The sequence below is a fragment of the Delphinus delphis genome, chromosome 8 (assembly GCF_949987515.2).
Source record: "Delphinus delphis chromosome 8, mDelDel1.2, whole genome shotgun sequence".
Taxonomy (NCBI): Eukaryota; Metazoa; Chordata; class Mammalia; order Artiodactyla; family Delphinidae; genus Delphinus; species Delphinus delphis.
The window spans coordinates 24601362-24624601 of NC_082690.1; positions in this window are offsets into that span (position 1 = coordinate 24601362).

Consider the following 23240-nt stretch of genomic DNA (forward strand, 5'->3'; position numbering starts at 1 on the left):
TTTTCTTATTTAAAAAAAAGAGTTGACTGCCACTCTCCTGTCAAAATATTTCAAAGACTTTCAAATTCTATAGCTATTACTCAGACCCTCAAAAATTGAGAACTTGTTCTAAATGAAAATAGTTTGCAATTTAAGCTCATTTTTCCAGGGAACCTTATGGCCCTGTTATTCAGAGACCTCCCTGTCCTCCATTCTAAGATCAGCCCCTGGTCTTTCTCACCATCCTCAACAGGTTGAGCTGGGAATTTGGTTTCCCTAAAACAATACAAGCTCATGTCACTGCATACCTCCTTCAGGTCCCTGCATCCTGGGAGTTACCTCTCAGGTCTAACGTTAGGAACTCAGCTCTGGAGTGAGTTAGCTGATGTTAAATCTGAGCTCTGCCACTTACTACCTGGGTTGCCATGAGAAGTTTCCTTAATCTTTTCATGCCTTGATTGCCTCATCTGGGAAAAAAGTACAAATAATAGCAGAATTGTTATGAAGATGAAATAAGATACTTTATGAAAAATGCTTAGAGTTGTATGTAACCAATAATAAGTTCCTAAATGTTGCTATTACATTAAGTCAAATTAAGTTGTCTTGTCTTCTGATTTCTTCTGTTATTACAACAGAAATAAGGGCAAAGTTAACAGAAAATCCTATAGGAATTTAAAGTGAGATACAGAAAAATAAATATTAAAAAAATCAAAATTATCCATAATACTGTCAGCCAAAAATTTAAAAGAACACATTATTAATGTTTTGATGTGTTTCTTTCTGGGCTTACTTTATGTGTATGCATATACATACCTTTTGAGACATGTGTATTTAATTGAGCTGCTCCTGTTTGCTCTTACCCTTTTCTCAGTTAATAAATATCCTACAAAGGTGTGATTTTGTAAATCTCTCATAATGTTCCTTTGAATTAATGGACCATAATGTATTTTACCTTTCTTCTATTACAAGTGAATTTTAAAAATTACCCTAGCTGTAATTTCATGAACTATTCCAGTAACAACTATGACTAATTTGAAAAGAACAACAGCAAACACTTAAAAGCACACACACTACTTCTGTTTTCTCCTAAATATCTAAATCTGTGTCATTGCAATTACTTTTAAACCTTGTGGTCAAGGCTATGAAAAGACAATGAAAGTCAAATGCCTTTGTATGTCTCATCTCTCTTTCACTGCCTTCTAAGACTTTGAAGTTGCAGACTTCTTCCTCTTCTGACAGGCATTATGCAAGATAAGTTAAGCTCTGAGTCCATAGTTGAGTGTGGAATGAGGTCTGGAAAGAAAAATGTCAAATTATCTCTGTGGCATGTCTTTGTTATCAGCAGAGCTGTGCAAAATCCATGTAGAATGGCATCCTCATAAATTGTGTCTCACTGCAAATATTCCTTGTTATAGCTTCAACACAACATGAATCTCTCATTTTAACCTTGCTAATGATTTAGAGAACATGTACCAGGTACACTGCCTATTTCATTTGCCCTCCTCACCAATCTTTGAGGTTCTTGGAAAAGGCAAGTCCATTTTAGTTGCAAAAACTGTTTGGTTTCATTTCATTCCATTTAAACAAACATCACTGAGTACCTCCTACTTGCCAGTTGCTCACTGGGTGCTGTGAGGAGGAAGGAGAAAATACAAAGATAAAAGAGTCAGGTCTCTCTGTCCTTGAAGAGTTTAAAATCTACTAGAAAGTAATAAGATATGTGTACAAATAACTAATTCCAGGCAGAATGGAATAAAGCTAAACAAAGGAACATACATTGTGCTGAGTGATTGCAAAGGAAAAAAGGAAACTATTTTAACGAAAAAGAGGTCATATTTGAGGTAAGCCTGGAAGGATATCTAGGATTTTAATAAAGGGAAAAGACAGAAAAAGCCAGCCAAACCATTGAGGAGCTCCTGTTAGCATTTTCCCTTTGGAATCAGGGATTACACTAAGGGATTTTGTGTATACAGGTTTATTTAATCCTAGAAAACAACACTTTGACTAGGTTTTATTATCATTTTTTTTATTATTGAGGAATCCAATCTAATCAAGGTCATACCTCTAAAATAGAATTGGAACTTGACCTAAGACTGATTGCAATTCTGTCTCAAGATTTTCTAAACTAAGAAGACAACACAAGAATGAGCATAGAAGGATAAAAAGGCATGGTGGGTTCAGAAAGTTGTTTATAGGGTCTGCCACATAGTAGATGGTCGGCAAAATCCTCACATGGGAACAATATCTCTTTCTCTAAGAAAGGATGGACACATATATTTCAGGTTAGTAAAAAATAAACCCCACAATTTCAGTAGCGTAATATGGAAGCATTCAATGCTTGCTCATGAGAACCCACTGCAGGTCCAGCGGCTCTCTGGGCAGTGATGCAGGCATCCTGCAGCTACAGTATCTAGATCATCTACAGAATTTAAATCACCTGCATCATACAGGGAGCCACAGAAAGAAAGAGGAAATGCATAGAACTCACATCTTTTTGCTTTTCTATGTTTTGGCCTTAGACAAACACACATCACATCTGCTTATATGACCCTGGGCAGATCTAGTCACAAGGCCCACCCTAAATAACATTGTCTTTTTATGTTCCCAGGAAGAGGAAAATGAAAAAATATTTCATGAATGCAAAGCATGATTTCTGGCACATGAGGCATGCAGAATGTATGTAGATTTATGAATTTAATATATAATATATAAATTTATATTATATTAGTTATAATATATGATATAATAAAACATTATAATGTGTTTTAGATGTAAAGTACTATATACTGTATATGTAATAATGTATGCATAATATGTATACTATACATGTGTATATGCATAATATAATAAATAATAAATAATGTATAAATTAATATATAAATAAATGGGGGGAAAGCAGGAAGCTGAGAGAGTCCATGTCTTATAGCTTCACTTTTCTCTGTGGCTATTCAGAAAATATTTGTCATAATTTCATACAACAATTTGACAACAGCAAATGTCTGTGATTTTGGAAGAGCTATTGATCGAATTAGGCAAGAAGGCTGTCCAAGGATACGTAATATTAATGTAGAAGACATTGAGGGTGTCATCAATTCCCACTTTAATGAGGCTTTTTCCATCTTCACTCAACAGGTAGAAGTGGAGAGGGGTTTTGAGAGTGTTAACCAGAGAGCGACTGGGGTGATTGGCTGAGGACTCCAGGCAGAGGTGGGGAAAGAGAAAGCAGGTGCAGGTATACGGCTCCCTGAGAGACAAGGAGGAAACAGGTGGGTCAAGGCACTTAAGTACATTGAAGTAAAGGGGAGAAAACAAAACACCAGGCAGAGTGAATGTGCAAGATAAAAGCTCAGGGTGCCATGGTTAGAAAATAAAGGAGCAGATTATGGGATCTCAAAGGAGGGACATTTAATGTGGTGATGAGGCCCAAAGAGGAGCCATGGTAGTGGGATATGGACAATAAGTGTAAACATCTGCAAGAAAAAGAGGAAAAAAAAGTCTGAAAATCAGTGTAGAGAACTCAAAAAATTCTTAACCTCTCTACTTCTGATTGCAAGATAAGAGATATGGATGAACACAAAGCCTCAATTTTAGAGAGCCACAAAACAAATGGCATCCCTGGAGAGGCCCAAAGATTGCTCAAATTGGAGAAGACTTTTTAGAAAGCACACCAGAAAATGGTAGTAAGAAGGGTCCCGACCAGAACCACCTGAGTTGGTTGAGAACACTAGATGACAGGTGACCCTGTGGGTGTGGTGGGCTTTGACAATTACCCAAGGAGGATAAAGATAGAGGACATAGGTGCCATTAACTCACTTAGGTATTCAAGGGCCTTTGAGCCTAAGCAACATGAGGCCCCTGATACCAGTAAGATTTCCATCTGTTCAGGGCTCATCCTTAAGATTTATGTTTCTGGAATCTGGGAAGAAAGAGGTATCTCATTTCTTGGCCCCTAATCGGACAAGCATTAGCAGGAATCGCCCCTGAAGGCTTCAGACGCCACATCCAAGGAGGGGATTGGGTGGGGATGAAGTGTGGCAGTCACTGGCTCTGGAGTGACAAGACAGAGAGCTAGGCTGCAGTACATGGATGGCAGGGGAGACCAGAGAGAATTTGGAATAGATAACCTAAAATAAGTAGAACTCAAAAGTCAAATACCATAGAAGAATCCAGGTCCTCAGTTCTTTTTTCTGTGGTAGGCTATCTCTTGTGATGACAAGCTCTGTGGACAGCTGATATTATATTAATGAAAGAACAAATATTAGCAGGTTTCTTACCTTTGTGGGCTCCTTGCTGGGTTGAGCAATGCCCACAGGCTGCCACTGGCATTAGAAACAGGAACAGAGAGGAGAATGGGAAAAAGGAAAAAAGGAATGGAGCAGAGAGAGGGGGAAGGAAGAACAATAACAGAAAATAAAATAAAAATGGGAGTGAAAAATTTTTACAAACTTCCTTCAGTGCCCAGATCCCACTGGAACTATAACTAACATAGGAACACTCTACAGTTTTGCCAGCTCAAAAGTATTGTATTGATGGACTAAACCTGATAAAGAAAGCATTTCTAGAAGAACAAGAGGCAGAAGGCTTTATAAAGGAAAATAAGGGAGGCCCACTCACAGCGCTGCTGATATGGTTAAATAGTGTTCACTGCACAAAGTACTGTCATAGGTCTGGATCCCTAGAAGCAGAGCCCGAGATAGGGATTCTGGTGCAGGTGATTTACTGAGGGCATGCTCCTTGTGGAAAACCTGTGGACAGGGGAGGGAAGCAGGATAGAGCAGGAGAAGGAGCCATGGATGTGACCTCATGTAAAGTCTAGCTTAGGTCTGATTCACGGTGGGGGATACTGGAGCATGTATTACATTGTAGATGGTCTCCATCTCAAGGCAAGAGGATGGGCAGGCTGTTTGTAAATAGCAGTTATGCATCGGCAGTGGGTGGTCTTGCAATGGGGGCACAGACCCCCTCCCTGCCCCTTTCCCCAGGGAGATCCTATCACCTGAGGGCACATCTCTGGAGAAGGGGCAGCTGTAACTCTTTAGCAGTTGTGATAGTTTTATGTGTCCACTTGGCTAAGCTATGGTCCCCAGTTATCCAATTAAACACTGGGTGTTGCTGTGAAGGTATTTGTAGATGTGATTTAAGTTCTATAATCAGTTCACCCTAAATAAGATAAATTATCCTAGATATCTGGCTGGACCTGATACAAGAAGTTGAAAGGCTTTAAAAGCAGACCTGAGTCTTCCCTGAAGAAGAAAAAGTTCTCCCCATGGACAGCAGTTTCAACCTGAGATTCCAGCCTGCCTTTCCTGATGGCCTGCCTTATGGATTTCAGACTTCCCCAGCCAGCTCTCACTATCCTGTGAGCCAAACCTTGCAATAAATCTCTCTCTCTCTAACTGTCTGTTTACCTATCTATATCTATTTATCTCTCTATCATCTATCTATGTCCCATCGACTCTGTTTCTCTGGTAGAACCCTGATGGATACCGCAGGCATTGTTGAAAGCAGCAGGTGACCAGTGCATTGCTTGGTAAAGGGAATCTCTGACACCCTCTACTAATGCTGCTGGACCAAAGGGGAGGGTGGGGACAGAAATGCAGCCCACCCAGCATTCGCTAAGCTACAGGTCACCCTGGCAGGAGGAATGTTTGCCAGGAGGAAGGAGCGACCTTGTCTTCTCACAAAAGCACAGGAACTTTAAAAAAATTTTTGTCTTTCTAAAGACAATTAGCATTGACATCTAAACGTTTAACCCTTAACCCAAAGCATTGCTCATTTATCAGCATCTGACCTTGTATTACACACTAGGTGAAAAAAAAATTGCCAGTAACTTCCCAGTATTGTCACAAACTTACAACAAAGCAGTAATTTCTCCATGCTTTCTACACCTGTTAATGTAGTTGAACAGACACCACCACAAATAATGCAAAACGATGCGACATTTTTTTTTCTGCTAGGGATCTAGCTTGAATAGTTGGAAGATGAAAAGTTCAATGTGTCATCTGGGGAAGAAAGTGTTTTCTGGTGGCATCATTGCCAAACCAGAAAACACAGCTGGATATCGTGTGGTATGAATGCAGTGCAAAGCAGATTCAATAATGTATCTCTACCCTCTGAACTGCCGTTAGTGCTAAGTGACAACACAGGCACAGCTAAGCCAAAGGGCACAGGCACAAGCTAAAGGGAAGGAGCAGAAGAAATTAAGAAAAAGAGAGAGGTGGGAAGAAAAAGAAAGGATAAAGTGAGGGAAAGTCTTCATATTGTACATTAAGATAAGGCAGAGCTAGAGAAGAATTTCTTTATCTTTGCTTTTATTTCTTTGATTCTAACTGGCAAGAAAAATAGCTTTAAAGGTTAGAATTTTATTGAAAGGAAGTGGAAAATCATGGCATGTTTCACTGTCTGAGGGTTGGATAAAAACAGTGTTGAAGGAAGAGAAAGAAGCAAAGTGGAAATAGAATGAAAAGTAGGATCCAGGAAATTCAAACTTTCAAGAACTCATCTTTAATTTGAAACCAAAGGAATTTGGAAACTCACCTCCTCACATACTATTTGTCAAGTTTCTAAGGTAACTAAGTGGTAGCGTTACCTCTGGATGAGGACAGGAGGTCAATCTACTGACCAGAGGACACAGAGGCTAGACTGTGGCCCAGGCCTAATCACAGGTCACAGCATTCTCTAAAAAGCTACCGTTGTTGGCTGTATATAACACAGCCTGTTGCTCTGCCTTATCTTGTACAACTCCTTCTCTTTAAAAAACTGCACAACTTAGCCAACCAACAACATGTTGAAAGCACCGAATCTGGTCTGGGAGTAATTACAAAATACACAGAGCACAGCCCCTGCTGTCATTGCAGAGACAGTCAAGTCCAAAAAGAGAAGGAAACTGATTCATGAGGGCATGTCATCTGCAGGAAAGAATAGTTAGCAGAACCTTTGTTATAGTCTATTTTCATATAAGTTATTTGTGGTTTATAATATCCTATTTGGCTTTTACTTTTTCACCCATAGGAATTAAGTACACTAGATATATTTAACTCCTTCAACCTTTTTGGATATCTCAGGATGGGCAACTAAGATCAGTTATAATTTTAGATGTAAACCCCTCCAAGTCTATGTTAAAATGTGGGCATCCCTAAAATACAACAGAGTCAGTACTAAAAAGTGCCAGGTCTCTTGGGCGTGATCTGCCAGAGTCCAGTGTTTCTCCTCTGTTTATTCCTACTTCCCTTTGAAGCTGTGTGATATGGACCATTCTACCCCATCTCCACCAATCTCCCATTCCCACCACTGTGATTCTGGTACCTGATTAAGATGTGTGTGGGGTTTTTTTCACACCATTGAGCAATTCTCTGATGCCACCTGGGTGTCCTACAATTCAGCTCAACTCTGACACTATCTACCTGGAGACAGCATCAGATCCCACAGCTTGAGGCCTCAGTCCTGCAAGATTGCTCTCCCCGCCACTTCAGATGCCAATCCCAAGTCCAGGTTGTCACCTGTGCTTCTGACAAACAGGCTATAGACCACAGGTTCCAACAACCCGCTTCTTGGGTTCAATTAATTGGCTAGAGCAGCTCACAGAACTCATAGCAACATTTTACTTACCAAATTAAGTAAAATTAACATTTTACTTACCATTTATTTTATAAAGAATACAACTCAGGAATAGCCAGATGAAAAAGTTGCATAGAGCAAGGTATGCAGAAAAGGGTGAGCAGATTCCACACTCTCTGAATGCACAACTCTTCCTGCATCTCCACATGTTTACCAACCTATAAGCTCTCCAAACCCCATCCTTTTGGGTTTTAATGTAGGATTCATTACACAGGTACTGTGGTTTAAATCATTGGCCATTGGTGATTGAACTTAATCTTCAGCCCCTCCCCCTTCCCTGGAGGTTGAGAGGTGGGACTGAAAGTTCTAACTTTCTAGTCACATGGTTATTTCCCCTGGCAACCAGCTCCAATCCTTAGGTGCTTTCCAAAAGTAATCTCATTAACATAGCAAAAGACACTATTATGGCTCTCAGTACCTAAGAAATCCCAAGGGTTTAAGAGCTCTGTGCTAGGAACAGTGAATGAAGACCAAACATGTTTCTTACTATAAATAACAATATCACACCACCTAAAACATGCCTTTGTAAAACTTATTTTAACTGTTGGAAGATCAAATATTGACAGAGTCAATGTAAAGATACCCTCAGAAATAATAATGCAGGACAGAGAAAAGGCAGTCAATGAGAAAGGCAGTCAGGACGACCAGGTGAGAGACTAAATATAAAAATAGACAACAGCCAAACCATGTATAAACACAGAACTCTGACCCACAACCTACAGCAACCTGCCCAGGAAACGTACCCCCTTATATACAATACTCAGTGCCTACTTAAATAACCTTGAGCTTATGTCATTTTCCAAGGTCCCAGATCTTAATTCTCAACATAACTATTCCTTATGCCAGAGATCACAAACACAAACATAATCCTTATTGAATTAGAGGTCACCTAAATAAGTGACGCAGATGCCATCGGGAATATGAAGAACTAGAGAGTTGTGCCTCATCTAAAGGGGTCAGTTAGCAACTTCAGCCAATTTTGCTGAGAAAAACTATAGACGTGGTGAGCGGGCTCACACTGGTTTGCAAGAGCAGATTGCATGCATCTCTTCGCAACTCCACTTGAGTAATATCACATTGGCAGCTTGAAATCAGTGATGGTAGAAGTATTTACACCACAGAAATCTGCAAATGCTACAAATCAGGATTTTTTTGAGAGAGAAAGCAGGATGTTAAACATCTACCAGTATACCACTGAATATAAACCAAGTGTTCCCAGGTCCCCCAATATTTCAAAAGAAGCAGAAAGTCAGATATTTTTGTGAACACTCTCAATTTTTAAGTGTTGGCAAATCAAATAATGTTGAAATATCATGTTGGTAAAATAAAACATCGCTGTGAGCCACCTGCTCGCAACATCTGCCTTATGCCGATGCATCATAGCCTTGCTTATGGCTTCAGGTTTCTAATTTACACCAACAAAAATTGAGTGACAGAATCTTGAAGGAGCCTGGGTACATTTGTTAAGTCCCCAATGATTAATATTTATCACAGGTGATTAACATCTTTGAATGTGCACAAATATTTATTATCTTATGCTAAGGAGTCATTGTAAACATGAAAAAGTCAGTTAAGGCTAAAAAAAAAGAAGAATAATTCCATCTGTTAAACTAAAGTGATCCATAGGTATTAATGACATATCTTTCTTATGTCTTATATCATATCTCTTTCTTAAATAATAATATACCTTGAAAGTAGTTGAAAGAGGTAAAGTTTACTGTGATATATGTGTGTATATACATGTATGTCTATACACACCCATGCATATATATGCATCACACATACATACATACACATGAACACAAATAAAGAAATAAAAACAGTACCTAGATAATAGAATGGCCATTATATGAGCAGTAAGGGAAGGCAAAAATTGAAACATTATGATCAATGTTATCTGAGTCAGAAGGGATTACTAACTGCTGACCTGAGATGAACACAAGGACATTGTTGGACCCAGCTGATGTCAGAGTTTGACATCAGAGGAGATAAACATTCTATCTTGTAAAGGTCCCTTGATATCCTTGTCAGACACATTTTATTAAATCTTCCTCCGCATCTTCTGAGCACGTGCCAAAATATCTGGAACAATTATACTAATCCATTATACTAATAACACGTGGTCACTAAAATTTCAGACAGTTTATTTTGCATTTCCAAATTGAACTTTCGGCCAATATCCATGGTGATAATTCATCAACAATAAGGCTTACAGATTGTTATCAGGGTTTGTATTGTAGTGTAAGCAGGTTATAAAAATAAAAATATCTCCTCATGTTAATCACTGCTCCAGTGAAATACTGGGATGGTATTTAGTCCAGAACCTATAATATAATTGGGAGCTATAATAGCATGCTCACTGTGCTTCAATGACTTATTCTCCAAATGAGGTAGGAGTTTTATAAATTTTAATAAAAAAATGTTTTTTAAATTAAGAGCAAGAAACCACATACAGGAATGTCTAAAATGCAGTGACATTTTAAAGACTGAAATTTAATCGTGCTGGGTCCCCACTCCATAATCTCTTTTCATGTATAGTTCTCTTTGAAATGCATAGTAAATGTTTCTCATTCTTCTTTGTTTATGGTACAAATGAAAAATTCAACAGCTAGGTCACACCATAATCTGCCTTGCATACCCTTATAAATTTTCTATATTTATTGCCAGCAGAACAGTGTCCTCATCAACTTTGAAATGGAAAGCAGTCCAGGATAGAAATTTTTATTGTTTTACATTAGTTATCCTGTTAAAATAATCTGAAAATCACCTTGACAGTGTGTTTCCTTTATTAGTGGACCAAGCTCCAAAATAAAGATGACACCAAATTTCTAAATTGTCATTGTAATTTAATAGATAAGTATGCTAGTCTTCATTAACATTCTGAATGCATAACTGCTCTAATAATCAATTTAAAGTACAGCTGAGGCAGATAGGAGAAAAAAGAAAAGGATGTCAGCATATTGGGTGCTTTGAGCCGAGCAGGTTATTGAGCAGGTCCAGAGTTTTACATAATGCACTTACAGGGCAATTTGGAAACCGTTCATCATCAAGGTTCATTCATGGAAACCAAACAGTGCTGGAACTCTCATGACACTGCATACTTAGGTTAAAAAAAAAAAAATCCACCCTACTCCAAATAAGGTGCAAGTTCTTTCTAAAATAGAAACTAAAATAATGGTACTGCGTGGGGCATGGGTTCAATCCCTGGTTGGGGAACCAGGATCCCTCAAGACACACTTCATGGTCAAAAGAAAAAACTAAAACTAAAACAATGGCTAATATAATGATAATGCAGATAGTGGGGATGGCAACGATGGACAGTGAGGAAGCTAATGAAAATCCAATTAGATTATCTAGCACTCTGAATGCTAAGATTCTCAAGTGGTAAGACTCTAGTCACAAACTCCACAGCTTTGCTCAGGATAAAAGCTAAAATCAGTTTTTCCTACTCATCCTTAGGTATCACTTTAAAGGTAATTTCATCTGGGAAACCTTTTCCCAGCTAAGGCTTGTAGAGTACCCTTCAGTTCCCTACCAAGCCACTTATCACATTTTGTTTTAATTGCTCATTTAATTGCTTCGTCGGACAGCCCCATGTAGACAGGGATCTTTTCTGCCTTGCACAACATTGTATTCACAGACCCAAAACAGGGTAGGGCACATTGGGGTATTAAATAAATATTTATAGAATGAATATAAAGGTTAATATATCAGTCCTGGCCCTCACTGCTCCAAACTATGCTATCTAAAGTATATTAACCTCTACTTTTATTTTGATTAAATTTTAATGTCATGTATACTTACAAGAGATTTGACTTTTATTTATGGACCTCACTATTTGGGTCATTATAGCAAGTCACTTACTTTTTAGAATGTATTTTCCTCATTTACAAAATATGGGTTGGTACTCAATGATCCTTTTCAATCTTAAACAAAGATGCATTCAACAACCATTGACTGAGACCCAAATACATATAAGGAATTAGAGTCTGTTGAGGCATATTCATTCATTCAACAAATATTTATTGAGCATCTACCACATGCCAAACAGTGTCGAGACCCTGGAGATACAAGAGTGAACAAAACAAAGATACTTCTCCTTGCAGAATTATATGCTGGTGAAGGGAGACAGTCCACAGACAAATATGTAAAAAAATTTAAAAATATCAGAAGATCATAAAAATAAAACAAGAAAGAAAAGGGCGCAAGAGGGTGGCAAAGTGGGGGCAGGGGGGCTGTCATTTCTAATAGCGTGGTCAGAAAAATTCCTCCCTAAGAAAGTAACTACTTTTGAGTAAAGGCCTACAGGTAGTGGGTGAGTTGTCTACATACTTGTCTAGAAGGTAAGCATAACAAGTAGAAGATATAGCAACTGCTAAGTCCCAAGCAGTGAGCCTGAAGAATGACCCCTAAGTTTTGTGCCTGGAAACTGGAAGAATAAAATTGCCATTTACTGAGTGGAGAAGACTGTGGAAAGAGCAGCTTTGTGTGGGCTGGAGTATGGTGGAGGTAGATCATAGGCTGAGCTTTTAGACAGTAATTTTGGAATGGCTAACAGATATCTACATGGATAAGTAGGCATTTGAACAAATGTCTGGGAGCTCAGGGATAAGATCTGAGTGCTGGGGGAAAAAGGTAGTTACCAGGGCATGAGATTATTCAAAGACTGAGTCTTGGGGTATTGCAAAGTTTGGAAGTCAGAACAATGAGGAAGAGCCAGTAAAACAAACAACCAAAGGAACGAACAAAATAACTAAGAAGGAACAGTCAGTGAGGCAGACCAAAAACAAAGAGAGTGTGGAGTTCTAGAAGCTAAGAAAGAATAGTGTTTAAGAAGAAGACTATGTAAAAGGCAGCTGATAGACCCAGTAAGATGTAGACTATGAATTAACCACTAGACATCATAGCATCAAGGACATGACTGGCAACTTTGACAAGAGTAAATTCAATAGGTAAGTGAGAGGCAAAGGCCTAAATTGTGTGGATGCAAGAGAGAATAGAAGAAGAGGAATTAGAGATAGCAAATATAGACAAATATTTTTAAATGCTTGCTATAAAGGGGAACAGAGAAATGGGGTAGTAGCCAGAAGAGAGATTAGGTTCAAAAAAGGCTTTATTTCAGATAGAAGAAATAAATCTTTATAAACTAAGATTATGATTAAACAGAGATGGTAAAACTGATGATTCATGAGAGAAGAGGGAATTACTATCAATATGTCCTGGGGTCAGTGAAAGGGAATGAGACCTAGTGTACATGTGGAGGGGCTAGTCCTAACTAGAAGGGTAAGCTCATCCACAATAAGAGGCAGGAAGGCATAAACATGGGCACAAATGCAAGCATGTAGTTAGTTGTGGTGGTGATCACCTTTGGAATCTTTTTTTTTTTTTTTTTTTTTTTTTTTACTTCTACTTTCTCAGTGAAATAGAAGCAAGACCATCAGCTGAGATTTAGGAGAGGGAAGATGTTGAAGGCTTAAGAGTATAGCATACAATTATGTAGAAGAGTAGAAGAATGAAAGAGCTAGAAAAATATATTAAAATTGCAGAGTCATACTAAGGGCTTATTTGAGATTAGTAGTTATAAATTTAAATTATCATTGTTGTTTTAGTCAACTCAAGCTGCCATAACAAAATACTATAGAATGGGTGGCTTATAAACAACAGAAGTTTATCTCTCACAGTTCTGAAGGTTGGGAAGTCCAAGATCAAGACACAGGCAGATTCGGTGTTTAGTGAGGGCCCACTTCCTCGTTCACAGATGACCATCTTTTCACTGTGTCCTCACATGGGGGAAGGGGCAAGGGTCTCGGGTCTCACTAGGGTCTCTTCTATAAGAAAACTTATCAAATTTATGATGGCTCCACCCTCATGAGCTAATCACCTCCCAAAGGCCCAACCTCCAAATAAAACCTCATTGGAGATTGTTTCAACATATGAATTTGAGGGGATACAAACATTCAGTCCATAGCAATACTGTTTATGAGTTTCTTTGACCATGTTTAGTTATTGGGGAACAGATACAAAATAGGTGGAAGATTGGATTTAACCAAGGCCAGGATTTTGCTAGGCAGTATGATAAATATAGAGAAGCGCCAGAGACATGAGAATGTATGCAAAAGACAGTGTTTAATGATGAGCCATGGAATTTAAACTGAGTAAGGGGGAATAGTAAGGTCATGAAGGGGTTAGGGACAGTGAAACAGTTTTGACATTAATGGATTATAGGTCCTTGAAATTAAAAGACAGTTGGATATGGGGTACTTTAGGAGGTGAACTAGAACTAAAAGGTCCTTGAAATTGAGTTAATAGAGAAGTTGAAGTTATCAGTAATAACAAGACATAAGTATAACTATGACAGTGGATTACTAGGATATGTGGGGTACAAGATTATTGAAGGTGAGGTGATCCAGTAACTGACATTCCAGGGTCTTAGGAGGATTATCTGTATGAAAACTGACATCCCCCCAAACGATGATAGGAGTAGTATTGGAACGAGCTAAAATTTAAAAGTGAATGAGTGTTTAGGGTGAGGTGTTAGTAAGTAACTACAAGGTAGCATAGTCTGATAATATGCCATTCACTGGTGATAATTCCAGTTTGGAAGTGATAAAGTAACACATGTTCATAACCTGTGGTATGTGAGAGATAAAATGCTACCACTACAGAGGAAGCAGAAACCTCAGGGAAAATCCAGCCAAGTTTTAATTGAGCAGAGAAAGAATATTTAGAGACAATGTTAAAGAAATAGGAAATTTTGCTGAAGACTGACTACAAATCCTGAAGGACATGGTGGGAATATTTCAGAAGTTGCTGAGTTGATATTCAATTTTGATGGAGATGGCCAGGGAGGTCTTGAGCACTAGGAGGTGAGGTTTCAGGGGATGGAAGGAAGAATGACCCAGGAATTCTGGGCTTCTAGAGATTACTGTTTAGGTCAGTCAGAGAGATAAAAAGCATAATGAGATTACAGTGGTAGTCATGAATATTGTTGAAAGGAAAGGAAAGTGAGGAATTTGCAGGGTTCTGGATCCACTCCTGACTCCAGCTAATTGAGATATGGAAGTGAAGGAGTTGTGGTCTTTTTCAGAATGCCTCCCCATGTTCTACCTACTCTAGGGTTCATGTTTTACTTCTTTTTGAAACATGTTCTGCTATTGACTCTTTTGACACACTCACATTTTCTTCTACCTACTGATGGTTCTTTTCTAGTCTCCCTCATTGCCACCATTTTTTTTAACATCTTTATTGGAGTATAATTGCTTTACAATGGTGTTTCTGCTTTATAACAAAGTGAATCAGTTATACATATACACATGTTCCCATATCTCTTCCCTCTTGTGTCTCCCTCCCTCCCACCCTCCCTATCCCCCCACTCTAGGTGGTCACAAAGCACTGAGCTGATCTCCCTGTGCTATGTGGCTGCTTCCCACTAGCTATCTATTCTAGGTTTGGTAGTGTATATATGTCCATGCCACTCTCTCACTTTGTCACAGCCTACCCTTCCCCCTCCCCACATCCTCAAGTCCATTCTCTAGTAGGTCTGCATTTCTGATTGACTTCTAAATGTTGGAGACCTCTTTTCCTATCTCTCTTCTATTCCCCATCTACACTATATCCACAGGAAAACGAATCCACCTCCATTGTTTTAAATATCATGTACAGACTTCTGACTCCTAATTCTTTGTCTCCAACTTGGATTGCTTTCTTGAGATACATTTTTTAATCTATTTATTTGCTTAATACTTTCACTTGGATGTCTAATCAGCATCTCAAACTTAAAGTACCTAAAATAGGACTTCTGATTTATCCTCTCCTTCCCTTACCCCCAGTCTTTCCAATTTCACCTAGTGGTTTAGATCAAGAACATAAGGGTCATCCTTGATCCATTGTTTTCTTTCAATCCCCAAACCAAAAGCCCTAGTAAGGACCACTGGTTCTACTTTCAAACTATATTATAAACCCAACCAATTCTCACCACCTCTCCACTTAACACCACTGTCAGAACTCATTCAGAGACAATCCACTAGGGTGTGAGTGTGAGTATGAAGGTCAGTGTGTGTGTGTGTGTGTGTGTCTGTGTGTTTCTGTGTGTGTGAAAGAGAGATATTTATTGCCGGGATTAAATCTTACTCAGTTGAGGTAACTGGTTAAACAGTTTTTCTAAAGCTGTTGTCTTTGCATCTGACACAAGAGCTTGAAGTCTATAGTTCAGTCAGTAGGCAGGAAGGAAAGAGATATGAAATGGGTGAGCATGAGACTTCACAAGGATGAAAGGGTACCATGTCTGTTCCTTCCTCCTTCAACCTTGATGATGTGAGTATCCTGCAGGAAAAGCTGGTGACCTTTATCGCAGACCAAATTATATACCCGGCCCACCAGTCAGAGAAGTTGAAGGAAATTACAGAGGAAAGTTGAACAGTTGTAGGCCTTGTTGCTGTATATTACAAAGCCATCATAGTGCACACCTTGCCAGCTTGGAACCGATACATACCTCTTCAAACACAACTATACTAATTGCAAAATAAAGACAAGAGGGCTTCCCTGGTGGCGCAGTAGTTGAGAGTCCGCTTGCCATTGCAGGGGACACGGGTTCGTGCCCCGGTCCGGGATGATCCCACATGCCGCTGAGCGGCTGGGCCCGTGAGCCATGGCTGCTGAGCCTGCGCGTCCGGAACCTGCGCTCCGCAACGGGAGAGGCCACAACAGTGAGAGGCCCGCGTACCAAAAAAAAAATAAAAAATAAATAAATAAATACAGACAAGAGCAAAATCATGCTCCCACCTAACATGAGGCAGCTATTCCATATACAAATGGAAACATCTAACCCTTTGTCCAAAGAAGGCTACAAAGACCATTTTTAGTGTTTGGGTAATGTACATTCTTTAGCTACTCACATTCTTGTTACTTAACTCTTGAGTTTAAATATTATTAAACATTACATCTCAGATGGTACTGAAATGGGAGATATGAAGAAAACAAGAATATTTGGTTAATATATACATAAACATTTCAAATTGAGGAAGAAATATAACTATAACATTCTTCCTTTCTATATTTGGTCACATTTTTGTAACTGGTATTTATAACTACCTTCCTCTACTACTGATGCCATATTCTTTTTACCCTCAGTGAGCACCTAACCTGGTCCTGGTTCCTTGTCTGTATTGGTTATCTATGGTAGCACTACAAATTACTCTAAAGCTCCAATAAATATTTATTACCTCACAGTTTTTGTGGCTCAGAAATCTGGGAATGATCTAGCTTGGTGATTCTGGATCAGGGTCTCATGTTGTTGCTGACAAGATATCAGCCAGGGTTGCTGTAATCTGAAGGTTTGACTGGGGCTGGAGTGCTTACTTTCAAAATGGTTTATTTACATGACTTTTAGGAGAAGCATCAGTTCCTCACTGTAGAGCTTGTATGTCCTTGTAACATCTCATCTGGCACCCCTTTCCCCAGAGACTGGGCAAAGAGGAAGGCACAGTGTCTTTTACAACCTAATCTCAGAAATCAAACTGTCATCTCCACCATATTCTATTTATTAAACACAAGCCACTAAGTCTGCCCCACACACAGGAAGGGGAATTAAGCTCCACCTCCTGAAGGGAGGAATGTCAAAGAATTTAACATTTTAACAACTTCATGGTCATCATGATTAGCTCACATGGATTATTTTAGTAACCTTCTTACTTTTCTTTCTGATCCCTGTGACATCAGCTGCAGTTCATCTATATCCAACAGGTAAAGTGATTATTTAAAATGCAAATCAGATAATTTGGCTTCCCTGATTGAAGATTTCCGATGGCTTCCCATTACACATAGAATGAAATCCAAATGGTTACCAATGCCAACAGAACCAGCCTCTGCCAACCTCAGTGATTTCAATTCCAACTGATTTCACTCTCATCCTCTAACCCAGAGTTTCTCCATCTCAGCACTACTGACATATTTGGCCAGGCAATTCTTTGTCCTGGGAGTCTGTCCTGCACATAGTATGATGTAGAGGTGCCAGTAGCACCTCTCCAGTTGTGGCAACTCAGAATGTCTCTATACATTTGCTAAATGTTCTAGCTGCTTAGTTCACGTCTATACTCCTAGAATATGACAATTTTCCTTACCATATTTTTTACTATGTTAACTTGACTACACATTTATTTGTTTAAGTTTGTTGTTTACCTCCTCTTTTCTGAATACAAATATCATAAGAATAGGGCTTTATCTCTCTTTTTCATTCTGATATCCTGTGTGCCCAGAATGGTGCTGTCATATACTAACAGCTCAAAGAATCTTTTTAAGAAATGAATGAACACTTACCTCAATTTGTAATTCATGAATATCCCTGCCTTCCCTTCTTCTATTGAATGTTTTACCTTAAAAGCCCAACTCAAATATCACCTGTCCCAGGAATCCTTAAGAAAATATTGTTTATATTGCTTTTCAATACATATTTTATTTTACCCTGTTTGTATATCTATGTTCTTTTCTGGCCTATAAGCAACTTGTATCTCATGCACATTCCTCTTACTCTGGAAATGATTTACACAGATACACACATACCACACATAATTTATGGTTAACAAAATATTATAATCTAAAAATGAAAACCACAAAGGAAGAGGAGGTAAATATGTTGCCCATAAAATTAGTATGCTTACAGCACTAGACAACAAATTAGACTATGAGCTTCTTGGAATTCAGGACAAAAAAAAAAATGGAATCTTAATTTATATAATATACATCAAAAAGTTTACTTATTATTTAAGAGAAATATCTTTTTTCCATTATGAAATTCAAAATTGCATTTGTCATGTATAGAAATATGTATCAGGAGACAATATCCTCAAATTAGGGTTTATAAGAAATATAGAAACAGTTTTTATGGGGCACTGTGGTTGGCTAAATAATGGGCCCCAAAGATATTTACTTCCTAATCCCTGGAACCTGTGATTATTGCCTTATATGACAAAAGATTGAACATTGCCTTACATGGCAAAAGATGTTAAATTAAGGATCTTGATGTGGGGAGATTATCCAGAATTATCTGGGTGGGCCCTAAATGTAGCCACAAGCATCTATATAAGAGGTAGGCAGAGAAAGATAATACAGGAGAAGATGATGTTACAGAAGCAAGGAGAAAGATCTGAAGATTGGATGCTGCTGACTTTTAAGATGGAGGAAGTGGCCATACACTAAGGAACAAAAGGAATACAGCTCTAGAAGCTGGAAAAGGAGTCTCTCCTAGACCCACCTTGTTCTGTCAACACCTTGACTTCAGCCCAATGATATGAATTCTGACCTCTAGAACCATAAGAGAATAAATTTATGTAGTTTTAAGCCACTAACTTTGGGGTAATTTGTTATATCAGTCATAGGAAACTAACACAAGCTCTTTATTATAATTACCTATAATAAATGCTGATATCAAAGTACAACATTATAAAAAATAATTTTGAAAAGAAGATCATTTCGTAGAAGGATAGGTAACTTGCCAAATTTCTAAATCAATGCAAATATAGGTCTTTTAACCTAGAGGTGAGAATTAATCTCTGTCCTTTATAATACCTCTTCTTCATATAGATTTGGGGTAGAAGAAGCTATTCATGAACAATAGAAAGTATAACTAGCAGACATACTCACAGTGAATTAAATCAACAATATGAAACTGTAACTAACTGTATCTATACTTGAACTAAGAGATTACCTAAACAGATTTTATCTGGAAAATAGGAGAGATACTTGACTTCAAGCATGGCCATATCTGGGGGTTTACATGTCACTGGTACTCTCTTTTTATATCTCAGTCTGCTTTCTCTGAGAAATGACTGTTTTAAAATGCAGAACACCAAAATCCTGATAACAGATCTACAAAAATGTGACCATCAGACCAGTTATTCTGCCATTCGTTGAAGCTAATAAAACAGTCCTACTTATTGATCTTGTTCTTCCATTAAGTAGAAAGCCCCCCAAGGACAGATGCAGAGCAAAGAGGAACCAAACCAAGCATGGAAACAAATGAGGGACATGTAAATAAAACTTGTCATCTCAGCATCTGGACACAGTAATTAAACATCTTGGGATTTGGGGATTCAGTCTTTACTGGCATCAGTTCAACAAAGTTATTTATTTATGCTTATCACATAACTCAGAGATATTTCTTTTTGATATCAAGAGGGAAATGGATTTTGACAATATATTATTGTTTTAAAATAGAAGATACTGAAAATGAAAATCTAATAATGATAAGTGATGTACTGGACATAGGAGGAGGTATCCTGCAGTCTTTGACAACAAGATATTAGATCCAGGTGGATTTGCATTTGAGTCCAAGATTTAGCACTTGCTGTTTGTGTTAACTTAGGCAAGTCATTGTCTCTCCCTCAGCATCAGATTTTTAATGTAAAAAATGTGGCTCACAGTAATAATGATGATACTTCTTCATAGGTTTGTTTGGAGGATTAAATAAGAAAACAAATGTAAACTGCTTAACACAATACCTGGCACATGAGAAATATTCAGTAAGTAATTATCAGTAGTATAAATCAAATGGCTAACATTAATAGATAAAAGTTTCTTATCTCTAAGAAATTAGAAATTGGACTATACAGTAAGTCCCCTACATACAAATCTTCAAGTTGTGAACTTTCAAAAATGTGAACATGTGTTCGCCTGTCCAATCATGTAAGTTAGTTCACGTGTCTGGAGTACATTGTCACATGCGTGCATCCTCTACAAGTGGCTGTGCTTTTGTGTACGTTACTGTACAGTACCATTGCTGTGCAACATGAGGAGCTTACTAATTGAAGACTTGATGGAATTGGAGGCCAAGAGAAAAGATGAAGAGAGACAAGAGGAAGAAGTAACTGAAGAACCAAAGAGATTCACGATGCAGGAAATGGCAAGGGAATTTTCTTTGTTTGAGGAAGCACTGTTAGTTTTAGAGGCACAGGACCTGAACATAAAATGGTACATGAAGGTTGCATCTGCCATTCAGAATGCAATCCAGTGCTACTGTGTCATCTATGATGAGAAAAAAGGAGCTACTACCCAGACAACACTGGATAATTTTTTCAAGAGGGTAGATAGAATTGAATCCAACAAGGAACCAGAATGTCAGGAGTGAGTGAAATTACAGCTTGCCTTCCATCTCCTATTGCTGACCATCTTTCAGCTCTACCATCTCCCACCTCCTCTCCCTCCTCCAGTCAGTAACTCTTCTTGCTTGTTCACTTGATGCCAGCCCCTGGATGCCAGCTGTTGTACTATACTACTGTGCTTTTCAAGATACTGTGCTGTAAGATTTTAAACTTTTTCTTTATTTTTTGTGTATGTTTGTTTTTTATGTATTATTTGTGTGAAAAGTATTATAAACCTATTACATTATAGTACTATATAGCCGATTATGTTAGTTGGGTACCTAGGCTAACTTTGCTGGATTTATGAACAAATCGGATTTACAAATGCGCTCTCTGAATGGAACTCATTTGTATATATGGGACTTACTGTATGTTATCAAAAACTCCCTCAAGCAGTAGCATTTTGTGTCTCTGCAACTTTAATAGTCTCCAGGTCCTCCATTTCCAAGCAGATAGGAGCTGACAAAAGACTGGAACTGTGTATGACTTTATTAGTAGATACTGCCTGCTTAACATATTCAGATGGTGGAGAACCATTGCTTCCTTATCTTCTATCCACTAGGATGTGGAAGAGAGCAAGTTGTGTCTCTCTTCTGATCAGGTCTCCCCCTAGAGATTGACTAGTAGTCATTGCTCTGCTTACTAAACTGGGTTCTTTTCTCCTTCCAGGCACAGGGAAATCTGAATTCCATGGTTCTTTGATGACTGAATGATGTCATATGACTAATCTGGGTCAATGAGCTGTGAGCAGAAGTGACATGTGTCCATTTGAGATTGAAATATTTAATTGCTTGTGTGAAACTTCCCAGAGCACATTTTCACTCTTCAAAGACAAATTTCAAGATGATGGCTTCTCCATCAGTACGTCATTACAGAAGGATCATGCCAAGAAAACTCCCAGCAAAACTGATGGATATACTATAAGCATGATTAAGAAATAAACCTGCTATTTTAAGCTCCTGAAATTTTCAAAGTTGCTCCCATCTTATACATTGGCAAAACATTTGGTAGAACTGATGTCTGCAATAACTTGGAAGGTCAGTATGCCCTTAATGGACTTTTAGCAACAGGGAAGAGGTTGAAAAAAGAGAATGATAGTAGTATGCATTATTATGCTAGTATGCTGTGTTCAGCAATGTATCAGTAAAAATGAATAGAGCAGAGATAAACATTGACCAGGTTTTAAGAAGGAATGAAAGAAAATAGGGATAGCTGGCAATTTCAGAAACTTGTAAGTATAGAGGAGAAAGTTGTCTCTCAACCTTAAATAGTGAAAGATAAAATTGAAAAATGAGTAACAGAAGTTTAAAATTCAAATTATTAACAAGAATCAAATCAAGGGTATAACTACTATGCTGACTATTTAAAAACCTCTAAATGGATTAAGGTAGCCACAGTAAATCCTTTCAGTTGGAAAAAATGACTAAGGGGGCGAAAAACAACTCAGTTCAACTTTCTCACCAGAGCCTCATAGACACAAAACACTGTCTACTAAATGGAGAGAAGAAGGCATGGACTAAGCAGGAAAATAAATATACCAGACATGAGAATGGTTCTTGAAAATGATTTTAATGTGGCTATTGACAAATGGAACAGAGTAGAATCAAATATTTATAAGAAACCTTAAATTTTTTAAAGTGTTCTTTGCCAAAAATATTATTGGTCTAGACTAAAGGAGACTGTGGTTGCTGAAGACTTAAGATACACCATGGGCTCTCAACTTTCCATGGGAAAAAACAGGCTAAGAAATTTACTCAGTCTTCAAGGAGGGTGTAGCCCCAACTCCTACTTTAAATCTGACGAAAATGGATAACTTAAAATGGAAGAGATTCCAGAATGTGGAGACATGATTCATGCAGGAAACAGAAAAGGGAGCCCTTCTTGGGAGTAGAATTATAGTTTAATCAAGGAATATCCTCCTACATTGAAGGCCCTTAAAGTGCCTGCTCAATAGGATATCAGAATTGCCACAGATTACAATCTGCTTTGTATATCCTCTCTTCCCATTTTCAAATGGAGGTGTTTATTACAATTATCCTATTTCTGTTCCACTATTGTCTACTGGGTGCTTGCAGAATAAGGAGCTGGATAACCTAATGCTGTAATTGGAGGGGACTTTTTGGTGGTTTTCCTTAGGAAGAGGGAGAATATATTTTGCGTGTGAGGACGGGTGTTAACCTTAAGTATTTGGTGACCCTAAACTCTGGTAAATTGTGCTTCTCATTTATAACCAGTTTTTCTCTTTGTTTCAGACACATGCAAAACTGAATTTCCTGGCTTCCTAGTTTTTGAGAGGAGTCATGTGACTATTTCCAGCCAATGAGTTGTCAGAAAAATTGGCATCTATTGTTTCTATGCAGAAGAATTTAGTTATTTGTGCTTTATCCCCCAGAGTTCCATTTCCTTCTGCCACAAAGATTATCAACTTTCAGTGAGCCTTGTCCTAGTGTGAGAATGTCACTGAACAGACCATCAGGCCAATCTGTGATGTACATGCAGTATCAGTGAGAA